This window comes from Mastigoproctus giganteus, chromosome 6 (assembly GCF_048544385.1).
Source record: "Mastigoproctus giganteus isolate SK-2022 chromosome 6, ASM4854438v1, whole genome shotgun sequence".
NCBI lineage: Eukaryota > Metazoa > Arthropoda > Arachnida > Uropygi > Thelyphonidae > Mastigoproctus > Mastigoproctus giganteus.
The window spans coordinates 12,125,525-12,143,430 of NC_143580.1; the positions used below are offsets into that span (position 1 = coordinate 12,125,525).

The window sequence follows — 17,906 nt, forward strand, 5'->3', positions numbered from 1 at the left end:
GTAAAGTTTAGATTACACCGTTTTACGCATAAATTCGTTAGTCTTGGGTGTTTATCCCTCACTTGCCGCTGTTTAAAACAGAGGAAAGTGAGGGATAAACTTAAGTTAGGGTGTTTATACCCCACTTGCCGCTGTTTTAAACAGCGGCAGAACTCTTTACAATGTTCTGGCCGGTTTCTAGGGATTCAATACTGGCGGTGCCACTTTCTCTGCGTTTTAACGCAGTAAAAAAAAATGTAAAAAAAAAAAAAAACATTATCGTCTATGCAAGTGGGGTATAAAACTTGGGATAAACACCCTAATTAACACTAACTATAGCGGGCCAGCATGTCAATCACTACTACTCGCAACGATCAGCCGGAATGGATAACAGATTTTAATGATTTACTTTTTTTTTTTTTTTTTAATTTTTCATAATTTTACATTTACTAGCATAATACTTTTTTTATTATTCGATAATTTTACGTTACCAAGCATAATACAATGTTTAAATCCAACTGTGATTTCACTGCCGAAGTGTATTCTCGATCTACGTATATGACACGATACATTAAACCTAGATTTGCAAGAATGACATCAGGCGCATTGATATACCCCGTATAATGCTGCCCAAATATGCCCATATTTTATCGTTTTTCCAACCTATGCAAATATTACTCACCATATCTCATTGATGTCGAACAGGGCTGGAAATTTCCTGGAGAATACCGGAATACCATTTCCATTTCCAGTTCGTCACATGCATCGGTAATGTCACGAACATACTTGTTTAGTGGATATTTTATTAATGAACGTTTTTATAATTTTCCATTTCGACAATTCACACCACAATTACTTCACTTACCCCCTTTTTAATTTAACAGCTAGGAAGCTATGAATTTATTCACTTAAAAGAATAAACTAAACCGGAATGATCCAGCCGAATTCCATTACTGGTTAAACAAGTTTGGATATGTTTGAATCATTCAGTTACCATAGACCAAAAATAAAAAAAAGGAAAAAGTAATAAGCTTATGTACCATCATACGTACGTCTACAATACAATTCGGTTATCATTTCTATAATACAAAAATTCCTTTCCTAAAAAGGGCAGTACAAACAATATCGGGTTCTCTAGATTAACTATCGAAAGAGATAAACTGTAGTCGAATGAGAATTTTCGATGCAGTTCTAAACACGATTTGAACTGCTGTTTGTCATTGTGAGCCATCAGTATCTTATTCAAAAGCATTATATATAAGAACTTATATCTATTTCAGAAGTTGGATCAATCAATTAAGCGAATTTAATTAACACATTATAGTATTTACTCATAAAACGTTTAAATCAATATTTAAAAAAAAAAAGGAAAAATCATAAATACCACAATGAGAATCAACTTTCTTAATCTGCATATTCCATACAGTGAGATTATAATAATCTCAACCCAGACGGAAAAAGAAGGAAATAATCTGGTTGGAGGCATCATCTTCGCTGTATTCCATGAAAATCATTATTAATATAAAATGACAAAATTATTAGTAATTTTATATTAATAATTCCAAATTTGTATGCGTGATTTTGTTAGAATATTTCGTTATGACTTTTTACTGATCCTGTCAAGTTCACGGAACAATTTTCTTTATTTATTTAATATTAACAGCATTTACAGCAACTACATGTCCTCGCAAATTCTTTGTGGGTATAATCACCAGCGGCCGGTAAATCCGGTGGAAGATTCAAATCCATCAATGAGCGGGAGCAACTTGTCAGTTTTATGAGAGGTTACGTGGTTTTTCTCCCAGAAATTCGGGGTTTTCGTATAGCAGGAGGCAAAAAGACCACATAATCCACAATTTAGAGAAACAATGAACTGTCGCTTCATAGCCTTAGCGGCTTTGGCACCTAACACACACACACACACACACACACACACACACACACACACACACACACACACACACGCACGCACTGCATATGCATTAAACGTTGTGAAATTATGTAACCGTTTCACTGGGAGAAAAAGAGCATCATGTTTGTCATATTCCAAGCGACTGCTCCTTTTCGAACCTATACAGTATGTTTCTTATCAAACGCAGCTTAACAGCATTTGCAAGGTCTGAAGTTACGTCTGCCAGGATAGAATTTGCGTGGTGAGTTAGTTGAAAGCAAAGATATAATGACAGTAGGAGTAATCTACAGACCAGGAGACTATGAAGAGTATGGCAAGAGTCTACTTGAAAATGCAATGGACAAGCAAGCAAGCGCGATTGTCTTATAATGAGCGAGTTTTGGAAATAGTGAGTGGGAAACTCAGCTTAGGGGAAAATATTTCTAAATAAACTAGGTGATTATTATTTGCACCAGCATGTCAGAAGTAATAATAGAGGTGAGAATAATCTTGACCTCATCATTACTCACCAATTAGATGACATCACTAGGCTTAAAATACTGGAACCATTGGCAGCTACTGATCACGCAGTGGTCAGTTAGAAGATGAAAAATTGTTTCAGTAGTTAAACCTAAAGGGACGGGTTTTAATTTCAGAAGAGGGGACTTTGGCAGTTTAAGGCGTTATATACCATCTATTAATTGGATGGACTGCAGAGTGAGGGCGAATAGACGCAAATTAGGGAATATCTTTAAAGCGAAAATCACAGACGCCATGAAAGAATCCCTCGTGGGTAGCACAACTGGTAGGATCGCCGTCCTCCCCACACCGGATGGAAAAGACCCGAGATCGACAGGATCGTCGATCTCGAGTCATCCGGATCCCTCCCGTCATCGACGGGAGGAATTTTCATGGATCTTTTTTCCAACCTGGCTGAGTTAGTCGGTCTCAGGCAAGGGTAGCATGTTTTTCTTTCTCCCGGAAACTCGAGTTTTTTTTCCAGTTGTGCGAGCTAAGGATAGAATCTGATCGTATTGTGTTTGTCAGGCTTTAGAGACTTAGGACCATGTGTTATTCGATTTTTCGGTTCACGATCAGATGAGAATTAATCTTGTAAATGTGGTGGTTGATTTATGCAGAGGTAATGAACATAAATTGTTATCTAGTTTTGAGTTTTCCAGAAGAGGAGGCAGCTTAATGTTCTGATTAACAGTGATTTAAATTTTTTATTTTATTTTATCTATGCTCTCAGCCTTTTTTTTTTTTCTTTTTGCTGGCATATTATAATGCTAAGATGCGGGATTATTGCCGAATCAGCCTAGATAAGTGGTTTGGTTTTTTTTTACAGGCAGTTAAAAGGATTTTTTTTAATATTTTATTTTTATTTATTTATTTATTTATTATTATTATTTTTTGTTGGTATCACGAACTGATGATGCGGGATTTACTCCAACTGCTTGCATGGTTTTTTTTTTTTTTTTTTTTTTTTCCTATTCCTGGTGTGAGCAGCAACAATGCGGGGAAGGTGGCACCTATCAGTATTGCACTTCATCCGATGTAGTTCGTGCACTGTGCACAGACAGGAACAGTTCACCCAGGGATGGGCACTGGGAGGCAATCGCCAATTTTGTGTGCTCCCCGGTGACAGAGTGACTTTTTTTTTTTTTTTTCGCAATTGGTAGATGTTCTGCTTGATACTGATCATACGGTGGAGATGGATTTTAAGTCTAGGTGCCACCTTACATACATCAATATACTATGACTACTATGTCTGGTTGGCGATATCATTTATATCAGGCGATGGCCTACTCAACTAAAAGAAAACAGACAAGAAGAACCTCTGTCCCATGTTTGTTTGTTTGTTATTTGGTTTTTAGGAGCATTAGCAACTAAGGCCATATTGCTCCGGGAATATGCGGTAGTCATTCCCTGACCTTTCCGCATCCTCCGTATTTGGTGGTGACGGGCTCGAACCCCGGTCTAATCAAGAAGCGTGTGCTACGCACTGCTGCTCCTTCCCACCTGGCTACGGAGGCGCCTCTGTCCCATGCTCTTCACCACTTACTGAATTGAGACAACAAACTCACAATCAAGAAACGCATACCAAAGGAATAGGCATTTATCGGACGCAGACACTCAGGCTTTCAAATATGATTACAGAGACTTGAGGAAGAGGTACCATAGCAATCAAAACTGTATGTAACGTCTGGTGGAGGAAACAGGAAATGCTGACCCTTGGGGTATAATCTATAAGCTTTCAATAAATAAACTTTTGTGTGGTGAAATTTACAATACGGTAATTAGAGAGAATCAAGAAACTTCGGACTGGGAATCTACATTCAAAGCGATAGTGGGTAGCCTCTTTCTGGAGGACTTACCCTATATGGACAGCCCTGACCAAGCGGAAATTAAACGTATTAATCGGGAATAATACGGGAACAACTGACATTGATATTTTTAACGTGCTTGAGCTAGGAGCTGCAGTAGATAAATTGAACCCCCAAAAAATGCCCTGGCATTGACTTCATTGAGAATCAAATTATTGAACAATTTTATGAATTCTTCCCTGAGACCTTATTAAATTTATTTACTAAATGCTTGCTAGAGGGGCTTTTCCCTCTTCAATGGAAGCTTGTGCTCTTCAAAATCTTGCATAAACCAAATACAAACCAAATACGGAAAGCCAAATAGAAACCCAGAGTATACAGGCCAATCTCTTTATTGGCCAATCTTGGCAAATTATTTGAAAGGATGATTTCCCTAATGATTTTAAAATTATTCACAGAACATCAACTCCCCTGTGATTGCCAGTTCGGATTCTAAAAAGGACGATCCACTGAGGACGCAATCTCTGCCTTGCTGACTTACATTAATGAGGCAAACAGAAAATTTGTTGTTGCTGTTTTTATTGACTTTGAGGGGCTTTCGATTCCCTCTGGGAGAGTGCCCTCAGGTGACTGCAGATGGCGAAGTGTGATGACTACATGTTCAAACTCCTTAGATCTTACTTTACGGAACGACAAATTAGAGTATGTGCAAAGCACTTATCATACACGACTACTATTTACAGAGGATGCCATCGGGGTTCTGTCTTGGGACCTCTCTTCTGGAATGCAGTGCTAGTCCAGTGGCTCGTGAAGGATATCGAAGGGTTCATCAAAGTTGCAAATGCAGAAGACCTGTGGTGGCTGTGCAAGGAGTAATTTACCTCTCTTGGTTCAGAGCTGGGAAATCTTTGCTTTGCTTCAGGAATTCTCGGGCAAAGTTCTTAAAAAAATTAGATAAGAACTCTATTGCAAGATACAACTTAACAGAAGTGCTGCATATTTGATGACAGAGCGTTTGCTGTACTGTCGATCTGTAAAACAGGCCTGTTTTTCAGGCCTGCTTTATAAAGATTCTGAGCTATCACAGGAGTAATAGGTGGAGATGGGCTTATGTCTAGGTGCCATTCTTCGTACCAGTACACAATGCATATGTACTCAAGGGCTACAGCATATATAACAGTATGGATATAAAACTTGTATATAAATTGATTAATATGTATCTTGAGAATTTATATACAGTCGTGTGTTAATAAATGAAACAAAAAAAAATAATAATGAATCTCCGGTTGGCGAAAACAATGTGAGACAGGTATTGAAGGCCACGTTCATCCATTACTTTTTCGTGCCCACTGCGCTGTCCACGATGATATGTAATTCCGGAAGTGGCGTATTCCCCATTCAATCTTGATACTGTCCAGCGGGTACAGCGCAATTTCTGTACCACCTCCGCGATAGAGTGACCAATGCGTCGGGCATCCATTTGTCCCTCTTTCAAAGTCGCTTAACTCGCTACTTTTATTCATATTGACATCGAATTACTGTATACGTGAATGCACTGATGCAGTGTATCTGTAGACCTGCCAAGCAGTGGGTTCGTCCACTAGCGAGAGGGGTGACAGCGTCATGTTACCCATGAACCAGGTATCCCGTGAATCATGTTCTTTCAATCTAAATTGTATATGTTCCGAGGTCGATTTTTTGTTTGCTGGACGAAATACCAGAGTTTCGGTGAGGAAAAAAACATGCTACCGTCGCCTGAGGCAGACTAACTCAGCTACGTTTTGAAAAAGGCCCATAAAAATCCTTCCTGTCATCAGCGTGACTCGAATTCTGGTCTTTTCCATCCTGTGTGGGGAGATGGCGATCCTACGAACTGTGCAACCCAAGAGGGCTTTTTATTTTGTAGTGATCTGTGTCTGCGCTAGAACACAATGGTATATTATCATCCTCCTCACACCACACCCGGTTGAAAAAGCCCGGGTTCGAATCCCGTCGGTAAAGCGCGGTACATTAATGGCCTTTTTGCCACTCCGTGGTTGAGCTAATCGATCTCAGGCGTAGATGGCAAAGTTATCCCAGAAACTGGGTTGTTTCATCCAACAAATCGAAATTTACAGACTCAATACACTTGGGTAGTTGAATTAATATTCTGGGTGACCGTAATAAATTGTTCTATTTTTTTTTTTTTTTTTTTTTTGTAATGAATTGTGTCTGTGTGGGTTTTCACTCTGTGGCTGAGTTAATCAGTCTCAATCGTAGATAGCAAGATTTTTCCACAAAACTGGGGTTTTTCCGTCCAGCATAACAGACAAATCGACCAGAGAAAATACGCAATTTAAATACACAGATAGGATACATTAGAACTTATAAGTAGTTACGTTACTTGACGACAAATTAACATTTATGGCACATTTACAAGAACTGTCCAACAAGATTAGAGGATTCAGTTCTTTAATTGGTGTCACTAGATCAGAATGGGTGTAAGTGCTGTCTAACTGGATCTGTGACTAGTTACTTTTTTACGAGATGTTCAATACTTATTATTGAAAAACAAAACAATGTAGTTCTAACCATCAATGAAAGGGTAATTTATATTAACGGGTCATGGGTCTTTAAAAGCTAAATTATTTCAATTATCTTTAGTGGAGGAAAATTCCTGTATTTCTGGAGCTTACGAAGACTGGAAATGTGTATTATTTGAATGAACCCTGTATGATGAAGAAAGACTGCAATTATTTCAAGCGGTTGTAATACATGATAATAGTGACCAGATATTTTAGTCTCTGACAGTATTAAATTTTGGTGCTTTCCAGCACATTTGTTTTATTGTATTTAGTAAGAGAAGGCAATTAATGCAAAATGCTCAGTGATGACTATACTCTTGGCTTTTTACTCTCCTGAATTTGGGATTTTATTTATTTATTATTATTTTTTTCCCCATTGTTTGGGATTTTTTTTCTACTTTCCGAGTTATGGAATTTATTATTATGTTTTTTAAAATTAATTAATTTATTTATTTTTTGCTTGACTCAGGATTGGGTACCCTGAATACGGGACAGTTGGCATCGACTGGTATGGCACACCCATACCTGGAGCGAGGGGTGTTGGGGGTTTCAGGGACGGATGGCAGTCATCATGGAATAATTGGGTATATGGGATGTGTTAGGGTAACAGGGAATAGGCATAGGAGCATGTATGCTTGCATGTATACCAATGCTAGAAGTATAGTAAATAAATTTGATGAATTTGAAGTGTTGGTCAAGACATCAAAGGCGGATATTGTTGGGATAGCAGAGACGTGGTGTCACAAAGATATAAGGAATGCAGAACTGGAATTTGGGGAGTACAATGTGTACAGAAAGGATAGACAGGACAGAAAGGGAGGGGGTGTTATGCTGTTAATTAAGAAAAACATAAAATCAAAGGAAGTGCACCCAGTTAATATAGATGAACAGTGCTCTGTTGAGTCAGTTTGGTGTGAGATAAGCACTGCGAAAGGAAAAATAAGAGTAGGAGTGTGTTATAGGCCTAATGACTTGAATGAGTACAATGAACAATTGTACAGAGAAATAGAGTGGGCCAGTAAATCAGAATGTCTTATAATGGGGGATTTTAACTTCCCAGATATTGACTGGAACTTGTGGGTTGGGCACTCACACACTAGTCAGACTTTTGTGGAGTTATTGGATGATTGTTTTCTGCAGCAGCATGTTCGAGAGGCAACCAGAGAAAGTAACACTCTTGATCTGGTTATCAGCAGTGATCATTCGTGTATTAAGAATTTGCAGATAAAGGAACCACTAGGTGGCAGTGATCACAGTGTGCTGAAGTGGGATTTACTCAAAGAGGTAACTACCGTCAGGGGTAAAGGAAAGGGTTTTTGCTTCCGTAAAGGGGAGTACAGTGGTCTCAGACAGTTTTTAAATTCTGTACAGTGGGATCAACTGACGATGTTACAAACAGTAAATTCTAAGTGGGAAGCATTCAAAGAATTAATCGTGGAAGCTACTAGACTTTATATACCGATTAAGAAATATCGTTCAAGGTTTAGGCCTAAATGGTTATCAAATGAACTAATGAGACTCGTGACAGAGAAGAAAAATGCATGGGATGCATATAAATTATCAGGCGACGCAGAAGCCTGTAGCAGATATAAGCTAGTCTGTAATCAGGTCACAAAGGAGGTTCGGCAGGCAAAGGCGGATTACGAGAAATCTTTGGCAAAAGATGCTAAGAAAAACAGCAAGGATTTCTTTACTTATATAAACTCTAAAAGGAAGGGGATGAATATGATTGGACCACTTGACATCGATGGTTCGACTGTTGATGATCCTGCTCAGATAGCAAACAAACTGAATGAGTATTTTGCATCTACATTCACACGTGAGGAATTATTACAATTTGAAAATGGAAGAAGGTTATCAAATTGTAGCAGTGTGCTTAATGATTTTGTAATAACTGAGAGCAAAGTGGAGGAGAAATTGTTGAAGTTAAACATAAGAAAGGCACCTGGGGTGGATGGGATCTATCCAGTTATTTTAAAGGAGGCGGCAAAGCAACTAAGCAAACCCTTAGCCATAATTATGAGAGCATCCTTGGACTCAGGGGAGGTTCCCACGGACTGGAGATGTGCAAATGTGTCCCCAATTCACAAAGGTGGATCGAAGGGTAACACGAGTAATTACAGACCAGTTAGTTTAACTTCTGTTCCGGGTAAAATAATGGAGTCGCTGGTTAAAGATGCATTGCAGGATCATCTAGACAAGACTGCAGCGATAACTCAAACACAGCATGGGTTTGTTAAGGGAAAGTCTTGTCTGACAAATTTGATTAGTTATTATGATGTGGTCACAAAGGAACTGGATGCAAAAAATAATTTTGATATCATATACTTGGATTTCAGGAAAGCTTTTGACACTGTTGCGCATGGAAGACTACTGTACAAATTGGAGCAGAATGGTATTAAGGGTAAGTTGCTACAATGGATAAAAGGATGGTTAAGTGGGAGAAGACAGAGGGTGGTAATCAATGGGTGCTGCTCTTCGTGGACTAATGTTATTAGTGGAGTCCCACAGGGTTCGGTGTTGGGTCCACTGTTGTTTTGTGTATTTATCAATGATATTGATGAAGGTATATCAGGCTTAATGTCGAAGTTTGCAGATGACACAAAGGTTGGCAGGGTTGTTAATGACAGTAATGGCAGTGTGCTACTGCAACAGGATCTAGATAATTTGGGCAGATGGGCTAAGAAGTGGCAACTGAAGTTCAACCTTGACAAATGCAAAGTACTGCATATGGGTAGAAATAACCCCAGAGAAACGTACCAACTGTGTGGTACTACACTTAAGGTGGTAGAAAATGAAAAAGACCTGGGAGTAATTGTGCAGTCAGATATGAAGTTTTCTGAGCAGTGCAGACAGGCTGCTAGGGCGGGTCATGGGGTTTTGTCAATGATATATAGGAATTTTGCTAGCAGGGAAAAGGAGGTGATTGTTCCTCTGTATAAGGCAATGGTCAGGCCACGCCTTGAGTACTGCGTACAGGTCTGGAGGCCTCATTTTAGGAAGGATGTAGATTTGCTTGAGCGTGTACAGAGAAGAGCAACACGATTGGTGAGGGGAATGAAGGGATTCTCTTACCAAGAGAGGCTTAAGTTCTGCAAATTGCAGTGGCTGGAGACTAGGCACCTGCGCGGTGATCTGATTGAGGTCTATAAGGCCTTGAATGGGTTGAGCACGCTGAATTCTGATGGGATCCTTCCACTTGTTCAGATTACCAACCTACGGGGACATAAGTTCAAATTAAGAAAGGACAGATGTAGAATAGATGTGCGGAAATTTGCCTTTAGCCAGCGGGTGGTTAATTGCTGGAACAAACTTCCATCTGTCGTTGTAGAAGTTGATAGGTTAAATAAATTTAAGGAGGAACTGGACAGGCATTTGGAGGGAATGGTGTGATTTTTTTTTTTTTTTTTTTGGCTGATGCTGCATAAGCTCCTACACTTGCTTTCTTGCATCATGTGCCACTACTACTACTACTACTACTACTACCCACTAGTGAATGCAGGATATTGTGCTTTAGCACAGTTTACTGAACTAAAGCCCCGGCCCGGCGTGCCACACCGAACGGCCACCAAGTATTAGCTTTCCAGAAGATAGCTACTCCCAGGTGGCAAAGTGGCCTGACATAAACAACACATACTGCAACATACACAAACACACATTAATACTATGTCAGGCAGTTTTTCAGAGGATCTGTATAAAATTACAGAGACATTAGATAGAGATAGGCATATGCCTAGGAGCCACCACAGACAGGGAACACACACACACACACACACACACACACACACACACACACACACACACACACACACACACACACACACACACACACACACACACACACACACACACACACACACACACACACACACACACACACACACACACACACACACACACACACACACACACACACACACACACACACACACACACACACACACACACACACACACACACACACACGCCCTCCCTACACTGGATGAAAAGGCCAGGGTTCGAATGACGCGAAGAAAGATTATGGGCTTTTTTCATTCCGTGACTCAGCCGTAGATATCAAAGCTTTTTCCCCAGATACTGGGGTTTTTCGTCCAGCAAAACAGGCAAATCGACCGTAGAACACACGCAATTTGCAGACCCAATGCACTTGGGTATACACTGAGTGATTGTTGAATTATGACCACCTACCTAATACTTCGTAGGTCCTCCTTTTGCCCTCAGTACTGCAGCTATCCGACTTGGCATTGATTCAACATTCAACAAGATGGCAGAAGCATTCGGAAGGTACGGCCAACAAAGCTGTGTGTAATGAGCCCAACAATGTAGGTTTGGAGGTGATTGGTGTATCCAGAAGCCTGATATGCCTTTTCATAGTATCCCACAAGTGTTCTGTGGGATTGATATCGGGGGAAGTTCGGAGGCCAATCGATATGCTGGAAGTCCGAACTGTATCTCTCAGACCATTCCTGCACAACAAGTGCCCGATGGCTCAGCGCATTGTCATCTTGGAAGACACCATCGCCATTCGGGAAAAAGTGCGATGTAGCGGGGTATACACAGTCAGCAAGCAGTTGACGATAGCGTAGATCAGTGATAAGTTGTTCCACATGCACCAGGAGTTTAAGTTCCTGCCAGTAAAACATGCCCCACACAATACAACCCGCCTGCACCGGCCTGCACTTTTGTTACCAGCATGATGGTTCATGAGCCTCATATTGTTGACGCCAAATCCTTGCACGACCATCCATGGTGTGGGTAAATAACGTGACTCATCTAACCAGCACACCTTCTTCCAGTCTTCTAACGTCCAACTTGCATGCTCTTTGGACAAGGCGAATTTTTTTTTTTTTTTTTTTCACCGATGAACCTTGGTTAGGAGTGGATGCCATAGGGGTCGTCTGCTGGTATAGCCCACACGTGCGACTGTGCGACGCATGGTCATGCCAGATATTGTTCCGGGTTGGCTCATGTATGGGTAGTCAACTCTTCCACAGTGCTGCGCCTGTTGCCCTGTACGGGTCGTCGGACCCGGCGTTCAACTCTAACATCAACCTTTCGCTGACCTTTGCCGTTTTGCCGTCAGTTCGTTGTTTAACCATTTTGACGAACTGACGGCAAAACGGCAATACACTGTATTGCCGTATTGTGTTCCAGAGCCGCCAGAGCCTGGCGGCTCTGGAACACCTCACCAGTTCAACCGTTTGGGAAATGGAGGCACCAGCTCGTCAAGCACCCACAATCTGTCCTTTATCAAAGTCCGATAAATCCTTCCTTTTACCTATCACGCTTGAAATTTTTTACAACCTACTGTACCACTGACACCTTATCTATGCTACGTCGTCGACTAACTGCGCACTCTCGTACCTCACGTGGTCAACGGATCGCATTCAGTTTTCATAGGGGTGGTCATAATTCAGTGATCACTCAGTGTACGTAATAACTTGTCGGGAAAATCTAATGTTTGGTTTTGTAGTGAAATGTAGTAAAGGTCTCGGGAGAGGGGTTGCATGGTTTCTTCCCTGAATACTCGGATTTTTTGTGCAACCCTATTCAAATTACAGTTTGGAAAACCTATAAAAGATCACTTTTTGGTGTTACAAAAAGGACTGAATTTAAGTTATGCATACTGGAAATTGGTGAAATAATGAGCACTTAAACCTGCATGGAGGGTAATCTGCCTTTAATTTCTTAAAGTATTGCAGATACCTCTCAAATTTTGTGTGGCTGATGGTATCGTAAGGGCTGCATTACAGAAGTTCATTGAAGAAGTGGCACAGTAAGTTGCACGAAACGTTCGAGTATAATCTTTAATTCTTAGCAGATATAATTATAGCAGATTTCACTCCACACAAGTTTAAGTGCTCGCTATTTTCCCAATTTCCAGTTCTTTATAAACCTACGCACCATGTCGCACAAAGAATATATGAGATTAATTTCGGCGTGGCGGACTCCACAATTGATCCATCCACCAGCCCCAGAGAAGTAACATATATTACTACTCTGTGAACCAGCCATTTCCTTCATTTTATTATTATTATGTAGATGGCGCTACTTTCTAGAAGGAAAGCATGAATCGATTTCTCTTTTGCCGGTAGAAGTAAATTACAGAGAAGTAAGATGTGTTACTACTCTGTGAAGTAAACTATGTAATTAATTTGTTATGGTGCGTTGACTGAATGTGGTTGTATGCATTATTCTGTTGTATTAAAATCTCTTTACGGTGTAATGTAGGACCACTGTACAATGATCCTTGGATATTATTAGGTTTTGTGACTGACCGCTAAACAGAAAACAGGACCATACCAAGGGGAACTAGGTGGGACAGTGAAAAATTCATCGCGGTTCTAACAAAAAATTAAATTGATTTTAATAATATCCTATTAAATTTATATCAGCATAGAATAGATGATGCCGTTTTGGTTTCTGGTTTCTCTTTTGGAGTGATCTTCAAGTACTGTATTGTCAGAAAACATGTTTTTAAGCAGAGGTGGTCCCATGTATGGGCTTAAGGTGTTATAGCCCTCTGTGAACAAAGTAATGTGGACTTTATATATACAGTATATATGATATGTGTGTATGTGTAATAAATTGTAAATATACTGATATTTTGAATTAATGTATATCTTATTGTAACCATGTCCCCTTAATTCAAGTTTAGGATTTTATACATGTCGTATATCATAAACTTTTACCCAATTTTTAGCGCTTTAGAGACTCGGTTATATATAGCAGAATATACAGTAATTGGCTTTTTCCCAATTTTTGTGAAATCAAAGAAAACAACAAAATCAATAAAAATATAAACTGAATTTATTCCATTTCAGAGGCCTAAAAGTATTTGAAAGAGCAAAGATAATGTCTGCATAAATTACATAATCTGAATGCTTTATAATTAATAGAACAGATTTATAAAAAAGGAAGGGCAGATAATGCCACACCCTAGGAGAACCCAACACTTGTTTTACAAAGATTTGCCCCACTTTGAAAAGAAGAAAAAAAAAAAAAAAAAAAAGAGTATGATTGGAGATAATTAACGGTAAGAAACAACAAAGACTCCCAAATATGAAAAAAGGTTCTTAAAGAAAATAATCATGGAATTACTGTATATTGAATCAAAAGCAGAGGTATATCAAACATTCTTTGATATATCCCTGTTTTCTTTATTTTGTATTCTTTATTTTCTTTCTGTTTTCTTTATTTTGTATTTCCAGGCTTGGCACACATTTACAGTAAGAGGCTCAAGCTAAGAGAGAGAGAGAGAGAGAATAAATCTTTGTGGTAACCATTTCTACATTAAATTTCCATGGCATCATCCAATTTTATGTACCCACCCACACACACACACACAGGCTAACCTCCTTTGGTGGATACCTCTTATTGTGGATACTCAGCCTTGGGTCCTGACCAGAAGTGTTAGAGAATACGTGGTAAATGACCTCTGAAATGGACACCCTCCAATACAGATGCAGACACTTTCATTAGCATTAGTAGAGGCATTTGATGCAAGAAAACAAGCTTATGCAGCATCAGCCAAAAAAAAAAAAAAAAAAATAAAATAAAAAATAACCACTTCCACTTCACCCCTCTGTTCGTTCGAAATACCTGTCCAGCTGAGCCTTAAACTTATTTAGGCTATCAACTTCCACGACAAGGGATGGAAGTCTGTTCCACCAACCAACCACCCGCTGGCTAAAGGCAAATTTCCTCACGTCTATCCTACATCTGTCTTTCCTCAATTTGAATTTATGCCCTCTCAGGTGATTATTCTGAGCAAAATGAAGAATCCCATCAGCATTGAGCATGCTCAAACCATTCAAGGCTTTATACACCTCTATCAGATCACCTCGCTGGTGCCTAGTCTCCAGACACTGTAATTTGCAAAACTTAAGCCTTTCTTCGTAAGAGCACCCCTTTGTTCCATACACTAATCTTGTTGCCCTTCTCTGTACTCTTCCAGCATCTCTACATCCTTCTTGAAATGAGGCCTCCAGACCTGTATACAGTACTCTAGGTGTGGCCTGACCATTGCCTTATACAAGGGAATAATCACCTCCTTATCCCTGCTAGAAAAATTCCTATATATCATTGACAATACACCATGAGCTACTCTTGCAGCCCGTCTGCACTGCTCAGAGAACTTCATATCTGCCTGCACAACCACCCCCAGGTTCCTTTCATTCTCTACCACTGTCAGTGTAGTACCACAGAGTTGATATGTTGCTCTGAGGTTGCTGTTTCCCATATGTAGTACTTTATATTTGTCAATGTTAAACTTCATTTGCCACCTCTCAGCCCATCTGCTCAACCTTTCCAGATCCTGTTGCAGTAGCGTAGTGTCAGTAGTGTCCTTGACAACCCTGCCAACCTTCGTATCGTCTGCAAACTTGGACATTAAGCTTGATATACCATCATCAGTATCATTTATAAATACAGAAAACAATAATGGATCCAATACTGAACCCTGAGGGACTCCACTAATAACATTAGTCCACGATGAGCAGTGTCCATTGATTACTACTCTCTGTCTTCTCCCCCTCAACCACCCCTTTATTCATAGCAGCAATTTGCCTCCAATGGCACACTGCTCCAATTTGTGCAGCAGTCTTCCATGTGCAACAGTATCAAAAGCCTTTCTAAGATCCAAGTATATAACATCAAAGTTATTCCCTGCATCCAGGTCTTTTGTGACTGCATCATAGTATCCAATCAAATTGGTCAGGCAAGACTTCCCCTTAACAAAACCATGCTGTGTCCAAGCTATAACTGAAGTCTTGTCTAGATGATCCTGTAGTGCTTCTTTAACCAGTGCCTCCATTAATTTAACGGGAACAGAAGTTAAACTAACAGGTCTATAATTACTTGTGTCGCCCTTTGATCCTCCTCTGTGAATTGGGGTCACATTTGCACATCTCCAGTCCATGGGTACTTCCCCTGAGTCCAAGGAAGCTCTCATAATTATGGCTAAGGGTTTGCTTACTTCCTTTGCTGCCTCCTTTAATATAACTGGATAGATCCCATCAACCCCAGGTGCCTTTCTTGTGTTTATCTTCAACAATCTCTCCTCCACTTTACTCTCAGTTATTACAAGATTCTCTAGATTACTGCCAGAGTTGAATACACCTCTGGCATTCCCCTCGCTGAATAACTCCTCGTGTGTGTGAATGTCGATGCAAAATATTCATTTAGTTTGTTAGCTACCTGAGCAGGATCATCAACAGTTGACCCATCGATATCAAGTGGACCAATTTGATTGATCCCCTTCCTTCTAGAGTTTACATAAGTAAAGAACTCTTTGCTGTTTTTCTTTGCATCCCTTGCCAAAGATTTCTTGTAATCTGCCTTTGCCTGCCTAACCTGCTTTGTAACCTGGTTACAGATCAACTTGTATCTATCATAGGCTTCTGTGTCACGTGTTAATTTGTATATATCCCATGCATTTTTCTTTTCTGCCATATGTCTCATTAGTTCATCTGACATCCACTTAGGCCTAAACGTCGAACAATATTTCTTAGTTGGTATGTAAAGCCTAGTAGCTTCCAAGATAAGGTCTTTGAATGCTTCCCATTTTGAATTTGCTGTTGGTAACATCATCAGTTGGTCCCACTGTATAGAATTTAAATACTGTCTCAGTCCATCGTAGTCTCCTTTACGAAAGCAATAACCCTTCCCTTTACCCCTAATGGTAGTTACCTCTTTGAGTAAATCCCACTTCAGCACACTGTGATCACTGCCACCTAGTGGTTCATTTACCTGCAGATTCTTAATGCATGAAGAATCACTACTGAATATCAAATCAATAGTATTACTCCCTCTAGTTGCCTCCCGAACATGCTGATATAGAAAACAATCATCCAATAAATCCACAAAAGCCTTGCTAGTGTGTGAGTGACCAGCCTCCAAATTCCAGTCAGTATCTGGGAAATTAAAATCCCGCATTATAAGACTCACTAATTTACTGGCCCACTCTATTTCCCTGTACAGTTTCTTGTTATACTCATCAGAGTCATTAGGCCTATAGCACACTCCTACTCTCAATTTTGATCTCCCAATGCTTATGTCACACCAAACTGACTCGACACTGCACTGTCCAGCGATGTCGACTGGCTTCACTTCCTTGGATTTTATGTATTTCTTAACTAATAGCATAACCCCTCCTCCCTTCCTATCCTGTCTATCCTTTCTGTAGACATTGTACTCCCCAAATTCCAGTTTTGCATTCCTTATATCTGTGTGGCACCACGTCAATAGGTGCCTTTTTTCTGTTTACCTCCTTGAACCATTGCTTGGAACGGCAATGTAGCAAGTATTGTATACAAGATTCACTATATGCTACATTAAACAAAAAAAAGGTGGGGAATACAAATGTGATATATTTCTTTAAAAAAAAATCAAATTGTTTATTATGACTCTTGAACACACAGTTCAACAGTCATAATATACAAGCACAATATGTTCCAAGTTGCTGATGTGCCTAAAACCGTACAACGACAAGTAAGGAGGTTGTGGACTTTAGGGCATATGCTAACCACGAAAATTGCACAATCCATTGTGAACTGTAGTATCAAAAAATCCTGGTTGCCCTTAATTCAGTATGCTTATAGTCATAATGAATATGTAAACTGTTTTGCCTTAGCTGTCACAAGAATAAACAGAATTTATTTATATATACAGCCACTCCCTGACTTATGTAAGAGTTGTGTTTTGCGGACTTCTACATAAGTCGGAATTTCCCTAAATGCTTATGCAGCATTCTCAAATTTGATTGAAGCAAAAAAGAAATGTTCGACGAACATGTAAATAGAATTATTTATTTGATTTTTTTATCTCATGTGCAGGAAAAAGTATACAAAATTACAAAAATTTCAAAATTATAAAATTACAAAAAAGAGAGGAGACAGGCATAATTGTCAGCAAGTTTTACCTTTCAAACATCATTGCCAGAATTAACACTCCAGCTGATAAGCATGCTGCTGCTGAAGTTGAGAGCTATGGGATTTAGAAGGGGATTTTTTCTAACACATCACAAAATTTCTCTGCAGCTGCAGAATCGGCACTGGCGACTTCACTGCATACTTCAATGTTTTGGAAACCAACGCAATGCTTAAACCTATTAAACCACCCATTGCTTGCCATGAACTTGGCTTG

At 39.7% G+C, this 17,906-nt stretch overlaps 1 protein-coding gene across 3 annotated transcripts in view; it reads left to right on the plus strand.

Annotated features, from left to right (window-relative positions):
* The first annotated feature begins 12,821 nt into the window (after positions 1–12,821).
* aft (cap methyltransferase 2) overlaps positions 12,822–17,906 on the plus strand; it is a 106,732-nt gene continuing 101,647 nt past the window's right edge. For 2 of the 3 annotated variants that reach the window (XM_090374954.1, XM_090374957.1), the window contains exon 1: positions 12,865–13,295. The gene's annotated coding sequence lies outside the window, so the exon portion shown is untranslated. Of the gene's footprint in view, positions 13,296–17,906 lie in introns of all 3 variants that reach the window. The other variant, XM_090374955.1, reaches the window with a different exon arrangement.